Below are 7,331 nucleotides of genomic sequence, written 5' to 3'. Positions count from 1 at the left end.
GGCCGAGGAGCCTCACCGCATAGCAATCGGGGGTGCGAGGCGAGGGATGGGGCGGGAAGGCCCCAACGGCTAGACGGAAGAGGCTTCAGGGCCGCCTCGGAATGGTCCAAGCATCGGACGCGCTTGGGGCGACTACCAGTGACAACCCCTCATCCCGCGATGCGTCCGATACGAAGATGGTTCCAAGGCGGCCGAGGAGCCTCACCGCATAGCAATCGGGGTGCGAGGTGGGGGATGCGGCGAGATGGCCCCAACGGCTAGACGGAAGAGGCCACAGGGCCGCGTCGGAATAGTCCAAGCATCGGACGCGCTTGGGGCGACTACCAGTGACAACCCCTTATCCCGCGATGCGTCCGATACGAAGATAGTTCCAAGGCGGCCGAGGAGCCTCACCGCATAGCAATCCGGGTGCGAGGTGGGGGATGCGGCGAGATGGCCCCAACGGCTAGACGGAAGAGGCTGCAGGGCCGCCTCGGAATAGTCCAAGCATCGGACGCGCTTGGGGCGACTACCAGTGACAACCCCTTATCCCGCGATGCTTCCGATACGAAGACAGTTCCAAGGCGGCCGAGGAGCCTCACCGCATAGCAATGGGGGTGCGAGGTGAGGGATGCGGCGAGATGGCCCCAACGGCTAGACGGAAGAGGCCACAGGGCCGCCTCGGAATAGTCCAAGCATCGGACGCGCTTGGGGCGACTACCAGTGACAACCCCTTATCCCGCGATGCATCCGATACGAAGATAGTTCCCAGGCGGCCGAGGAGCCTCACCGCATAGCAATCGGGGTGCGAGGCGAGGGATGCGGCGAGATGGCCCCAAAGGGTAGACGGAAGAGGCTGCGGGGCCGCCTCGGAATAGTCCAAGCATCGAACGCGCTTGGGGCGACTACCACTGCCAACCCCTTATCCCGCGATGCGTCCGATACACAGATAGTTCCGAGGCGGCCGAGGAGCTGGGGGATGCGGCGAGATGGCCCCAACGGCTAGACGGAAGAGGCTGCAGGGCCGCCTCGGAATAGTCCAAGCATCGGACGCGCTTGGGGCGACTACCAGTGACAACCCCTTATCCCGCGATGCGTCCGATACACAGATAGTTCCGAGGCGGCCAAGGAGCCTCACCGCATAGCAATCGTGGTGCGAGGTGGGGGATGCAGCGAGATGGCCCCAACGGCTAGACGGAAGAGGCTGCAGGGCCGCCTCGGAATGGTCCAAGCATCGGACGCGCTTGGGGCGACTACCACTGCCAACCCCTTATCCCGCGATGCGTCCGATACACAGATAGTTCCAAGTCGGCCGAGGAGCCTCACCGAATAGCAATCGGGGTGCGAGGCGAGGGATGCGGCGAGAAAGCCCCAACGGCTAGAGGGAAGAGGCTTCAGGTCCGCCTCGGAATGGTCCAAGCATCGGACGCGCTTGGGGCGACTACCAGTGACAACCCCTTATCCCGCGACGCGTCCGATACACAGATAGTTCCAAGGCGGCCGAGGAGCCTCACCGCATAGCAATCGGGGTGCGAGGCGAGGGATGCGGCGAGAAGGACCCAACGGCTAGACGGAAGAGGCTTCAGGGCCGCCTCGGAATGGTCCAAGCATCGGACGCGCTTGGGGCGACTACCAGTGACAACCCCTTATCCCGCGACGCGTCCGATACACAGATAGTTCCAAGGCGGCCGAGGAGCCTCACCGCATAGCAATCGGGGTGCGAGGCGAGGGATGCGGCGAGAAGGACCCAACGGCTAGACGGAAGAGGCTTCAGGTCCGCCTCGGAATGGTCCAAGCATCGGACGCGCTTGGGGCGACTACCAGTGACAACCCCTTATCCCGCGACGCGTCCGATACACAGATAGTTCCAAGGCGGCCGAGGAGCCTCACCGCATAGCAATCGGGGTGCGAGGCGAGGGATGCGGCGAGAAGGACCCAACGGCTAGACGGAAGAGGCTTCAGGGCCGCCTCGGAATGGTCCAAGCATCGGACGCGCTTGGGGCGACTACCAGTGACAACCCCTTATCCCGCGATGCGTCCGATACACAGATAGTTCCAAGGCGGCCGAGGAGCCTCACCGCATAGCAATCGGGGTGCGAGGCGAGGGATGCGGCGAGAAGGACCCAACGGCTAGACGGAAGAGGCTTCAGGGCCGCCTCGGAATGGTCCAAGCATCGGACGCGCTTGGGGCGACTACCAGTGACAACCCCTTATCCCGCGACGCGTCCGATACACAGATAGTTCCAAGGCGGTCGAGGAGCCTCACCGCATAGCAATCGGGGTGCGAGGCGAGGGATGCGGCAAGAAGGACCCAACGGCTAGACGGAAGAGGCTTCAGGGCCGCCTCGGAATGGTCCAAGCATCGGACGCGCTTGGGGCGACTACCAGTGACAACCCCTTATCCCGCGACGCGTCCGATACACAGATAGTTCCAAGGCGGCCGAGGAGCCTCACCGCATAGCAATCGGGGTGCGAGGCGAGGGATGCGGCGAGAAGGACCCAACGGCTAGACGGAAGAGGCTTCAGGTCCGCCTCGGAATGGTCCAAGCATCGGACGCGCTTGGGGCGACTACCAGTGACAACCCCTTATCCCGCGACGCGTCCGATACACAGATAGTTCCAAGGCGGCCGAGGAGCCTCACCGCATAGCAATCGGGGTGCGAGGCGAGGGATGCGGCGAGAAGGACCCAACGGCTAGACGGAAGAGGCTTCAGGGCCGCCTCGGAATGGTCCAAGCATCGGACGCGCTTGGGGCGACTACCAGTGACAACCCCTTATCCCGCGACGCGTCCGATACACAGATAGTTCCAAGGCGGCCGAGGAGCCTCACCGCATAGCAATCGGGGTGCGAGGCGAGGGATGCGGCGAGAAGGACCCAACGGCTAGACGGAAGAGGCTTCAGGGCCGCCTCGGAATGGTCCAAGCATCGGACGCGCTTGGGGCGACTACCAGTGACAACCCCTTATCCCGCGATGCGTCCGATACACAGATAGTTCCAAGGCGGCCGAGGAGCCTCACCGCATAGCAATCGGGGTGCGAGGCGAGGGATGCGGCGAGAAGGACCCAACGGCTAGACGGAAGAGGCTTCAGGGCCGCCTCGGAATGGTCCAAGCATCGGACGCGCTTGGGGCGACTACCAGTGACAACCCCTTATCCCGCGACGCGTCCGATACACAGATAGTTCCAAGGCGGCCGAGGAGCCTCACCGCATAGCAATCGGGGTGCGAGGCGAGGGATGCGGCGAGAAGGACCCAACGGCTAGACGGAAGAGGCTTCAGGGCCGCCTCGGAATGGTCCAAGCATCGGACGCGCTTGGGGCGACTACCAGTGACAACCCCTTATCCCGCGACGCGTCCGATACACAGATAGTTCCAAGGCGGCCGAGGAGCCTCACCGCATAGCAATCGGGGTGCGAGGCGAGGGATGCGGCGAGAAGGACCCAACGGCTAGACGGAAGAGGCTTCAGGGCCGCCTCGGAATGGTCCAAGCATCGGACGCGCTTGGGGCGACTACCAGTGACAACCCCTTATCCCGCGACGCGTCCGATACACAGATAGTTCCAAGGCGGCCGAGGAGCCTCACCGCATAGCAATCGGGGTGCGAGGCGAGGGATGCGGCGAGAAGGACCCAACGGCTAGACGGAAGAGGCTTCAGGGCCGCCTGGGAATGGTCCATGCATCGCACGCGCTTGGGGCGACTACCAGTGACAACCCCTTATCCCGCGACGCGTCCGATACACAGATAGTTCCAAGGCGGCCGAGGAGCCTCACCGCATAGCAATCGGGGTGCGAGGCGAGGGATGCGGCGAGAAGGACCCAACGGCTAGACGGAAGAGGCTTCAGGGCCGCCTCGGAATGGTCCAAGCATCGGACGCGCTTGGGGCGACTACCAGTGACAACCCCTTATCCCGCGACGCGTCCGATACACAGATAGTTCCAAGGCGGCCGAGGAGCCTCACCGCATAGCAATCGGGGTGCGAGTCGAGGGATGCGGCGAGAAGGACCCAACGGCTAGATGGAAGAGGCTTCAGGGCCGCCTCGGAATGGTCCAAGCATCGGACGCGCTTGGGGCGACTACCAGTGACAACCCCTTATCCCGCGATGCGTCTGATACACAGATAGTTCCAAGGCGGCCGAGGAGCCTCACCGCATAGCAATCGGGGTGCGAGGCAAGGGATGCGGCGAGAAGGACCCAACGGCTAGACGGAAGAGGCTTCAGGGCCGCCTCGGAATGGTCCAAGCATCGGACGCGCTTGGGGCGACTACCGTTGCCAACCCCTTATCCCGCGATGCGTCTGATACACAGATAGTTCCGAGGCGGCCGAGGAGCCTCACCGCATAGCAATCGGGTTGCGAGGCAGATTATTGGGAAGGGAACCCCCTGGGATGCGGCTCAAGCAGTGCCCAAAGGGACTGGAATGCGGAATCACATCGAGAGACCCAAATGCTATACGAGGGCTCAAATCGAATTATCGATTTGGCCACGACATGGACGCATCGGAACGACTACCTTTGCCGAACCACTCGCAATTGCATCCATACCGAAACCAATAGACATTTCCGTTAGAGCCCTCGCATAGCATTCGGGAATCTCGCATGCCCCTCTAAATCGACCAATGCTGGCGCTCAACGAAAATCCGAGCGCTACCACCGTTCGAGCGCCAGCATTGGTCGAGTTAGAGGGGCACGGGGGAGAATGCTCCAGTCAACACCTCCCCTGTAACGGGTCCAGAGTTTCAACCCGTTCGGCACCGCCTTTAGACCTTGCAAATAGCTTGCAAGTAATCTAATACGGACTACGCCTTCACCAATGCCGCCTCAAACAAGACTTATGCGGAATATAAGTCTAGACGACGCCAATGAGTGCAACGCGGCACTCCAATGGACTTAGCTCTAGGACTTCTCATCCAGCGAGTCACCTCAAAAACTAAGCTAGAGAACTTCCCAACCTATGGGTCACCCTCAAGAGATATCCCTGCGTCCAGGGTTGGACTTGTGGCCTACACGAGCCGACCTCATGAAAACCTCCTACGTACCCACAATCGATATGGCTCAAAGTCACACGTAGTTCTAAGGTTAGCTCGCTGTGCCACCAGCTCGCAACCGTTTCCATGTCTATCCTGGTGAGGTCCCAGACCTCCCGTTCCTAGACACAGTGATTACTCCTCGGATCATGTCCCGGACACAATCCTACACCACACTGGGAATGTCCCTATGACATCCCGCAGCCCAAGAGCTTCTCGAACGACTTATGCGAGAACCCACGCATAGCATTCCATCCAACACGGTATCAAGTCTTGCATCCGACGTATCCATGAATGCTTTGCAAATCTTTCATAACCAACATTGTTCTCAAGTAATGCATCCTCAAGCCATTGCGCACTTAAGGATCGGAAGACATAGAGACGTGCCAGGGGGAGACACGCTCTAGAATCCATTCTAGCTCGGGTCAGATCTCAAAGGTCGTGACATCCTCCCCCACTTAAAATAAGCGACGTCCTCGGCGCTTGCAACACCGAACTTCCGGGTTACAAAGTACTTGCAAAGTCACTTCACTTTGACTCGAATCACAAAACATGACACCAACCAAATCCGGTCCATAAATGAACACTCGACTTAAGATTCCATCCAAGTCGACTCGGATCCACTCGGGTCCATAACCTTCCCCAAGTCCAACTCGTGAAGCTATGTTCCCTTCAAGCTCTTGGTAAAGACCAATTGTGCAATCAAGGCGATCCTGGGGACGTAGATTACCAATCCACTTAATCAGACACCACCTCACTCAATGAAGTTGAAGAGCCTAACCCTTCTCTTGCAAAACCAAATCGTAAGGCCATATCTAACACCCAATCAGAATACCCATTTTGCAACGCCTTGGGATCTTGAGTACCACCAAGACATCCACAAGACTCAATTTAGTCCTAACATTATTAAATAAATCATCCTAGCTTAACCATCACCAGATAGCGGAGTAGCTCCAGACTAAATGCCCCCCATTTACCTTCCACGTACTCAATCCGCATGACAAGCTCTTTTCGGTTGGCTTGATGTACTAGGCAACAACAAGCACAACACCTTGCAATTCGGCTACCTCATAAAACCCAACATTCCATGTCAAGTCGCACAAAACCCATTCGTGCACCAAGATTGCAACACACGAGGGAGAACATACCTTTATTGGGTAACAACTCAACTCATGTTAAGATAAGCTCAAGCACCAAGTGCATGCTTATTTTAAACTCAACCGAGTAAAGGGTTAAGCATCTCTACGAAATACTAACCAAATATCACCCAACAAGGATGCTCCCTTCTTAGCGGTTCCAATGCCCAGGTCTGTTTGAGCATTGAATGAGCTTCATACCGCACTTCGATCTCGAGTTATGGATGCCTAAGGAACCACCCTTAAAGTTCTCCGACTTCCGCTTAAGAAAAGTAGCTCGGCTCTAGTCATAGATCGGAACGCTGCATTAAGGGGCTTCCCCAACCTTTGCATCAACAAGGGTCTAAGGAATCCCAGATCATACGCGACCCACATGCAACTCGCTTTCGCTCCACTATGCTAGTTCACCGAAATCAACTCTCCCAAGTCGGGCACCCAAACTATCATCGAATCACACTCTTAAACGACACACCAAAGTCATATAACAAAAGGTCACCGAGACCGTTTCATCATATCACTCCTCTAATACTAGCTTTACCGAAAAGACAAGTATCAGAGTCAATGATGAATCTGCTCTGATACCAGATGTAACGGGTCCAGAGTTTCAACCCGTTCGGCACCGCCTTTAGACCTTGCAAATAGCTTGCAAGTAATCTAATACGGACTACGCCTTCACCAATGCCGCCTCAAACAAGACTTATGCGGAATATAAGTCTAGACGACGCCAATGAGTGCAACGCGGCACTCCAATGGACTTAGCTCTAGGACTTCTCATCCAGCGAGTCACCTCAAAAACTAAGCTAGAGAACTTCCCAACCTATGGGTCACCCTCAAGAGATATCCCTGCGTCCAGGGTTGGACTTGTGGCCTACACGAGCCGACCTCATGAAAACCTCCTACGTACCCACAATCGATATGGCTCAAAGTCACACGTAGTTCTAAGGTTAGCTCGCTGTGCCACCAGCTCGCAACCGTTTCCATGTCTATCCTGGTGAGGTCCCAGACCTCCCGTTCCTAGACACAGTGATTACTCCTCGGATCATGTCCCGGACACAATCCTACACCACACTGGGAATGTCCCTATGACATCCCGCAGCCCAAGAGCTTCTCGAACGACTTATGCGAGAACCCACGCATAGCATTCCATCCAACACGGTATCAAGTCTTGCATCCGACGTATCCATGAATGCTTT

The sequence above is a fragment of the Cryptomeria japonica genome, unplaced genomic scaffold (genome assembly GCF_030272615.1).
Source record: "Cryptomeria japonica unplaced genomic scaffold, Sugi_1.0 HiC_scaffold_192, whole genome shotgun sequence".
Lineage (NCBI taxonomy): Eukaryota > Viridiplantae > Streptophyta > Pinopsida > Cupressales > Cupressaceae > Cryptomeria > Cryptomeria japonica.
This window is presented reverse-complemented; position numbering follows the sequence as displayed.